Below are 1,069 nucleotides of genomic sequence, written 5' to 3' on the forward strand. Positions count from 1 at the left end.
ACACAGCAGCTCGTCCCTGGCCTCAGACTCCTGGCCATATGTCCTGTGCCAACTCAGGAGCCGGGCTGCTGCCCACACGCCCCTCACGTGGAGTCCTGACTCATCAGAGATCTACTTGTAGTTTTCTTTTTGGGACCAGTGATCGAACTTGGGACCTTCCACTTGCAAGGCAGGCAGGCGGTGGCACCAAGCTAACTCCCCAGCCCAGAGAATCACTTCTTAGACCAGAAACCCACCTTCAGAGCGCATGTGGCAAAAGCACTGGGAAATTCTATGTGGCTGTTGTCAAATAAGTATCTTGAGTCAGAACTTTATATACCCAATTACAAAATCTTCCATTTTCGTGATTATAAAAATACATGATATTGTCATGTGTTCTTTTAAAAGATAAAAATCTTCATTAACTGGATTGAAAGGTACATTTTGCCAGGCATGGAGGTGCACGCCTGTAATCCCAACACTGGGGAGGCTGAGGCAGGAGGGTGGCTGAGGCAGGAGGGTGGCTGCCACTTCAAGGCCCGCAGGGCTACATGCTTAAGTTTAAGGGCAGCTTGAAATTTACAGCATGACCATGTCTCAAACCCAATAAATAAATACATGGCACATTGTGAAAATCTAATATTGTGAAGTTTATTTGCATTAACATTTTTCCACCATCATAAAAGATACATTTGTTTGTTCTTTGTGTTCAGAGAAAAGACATTTTGGAGTGGACAGTCTGCTTCTACTGTTCTTTAAAGGAAAAAGTAAGTTTTAAAAACAAAATCCAAGTGCAAAAGTCTTCAGTAGTCTCCTATCTCCAGTGTACCCCAGCAAAATATTCACAGTTGTCCAGACACAGATAAACCCCAGCTGAAGTTCACCTTTATGCCTCTCCTTTCCCAGCTGGTCTGCACTTAAAATCTGAAGCCAATTCCTGCAACTACACCAGATCACCCCACAGCACAGGAGCCTAAAGCACCAAGGGTCCCTGCCTCTCAGCCTCAAACTTCAGCAACCCAGCCTGAGTCCCTTCACCTACAACTTGTGAAACCTAAAAACAAGTGAACAACTTCACAAAGCCAGCTCT

This window comes from Fukomys damarensis, unplaced genomic scaffold (genome assembly GCF_012274545.1).
Source record: "Fukomys damarensis isolate Sample0158 unplaced genomic scaffold, DMR_v1.0_HiC HiC_scaffold_33, whole genome shotgun sequence".
Taxonomy (NCBI): Eukaryota; Metazoa; Chordata; class Mammalia; order Rodentia; family Bathyergidae; genus Fukomys; species Fukomys damarensis.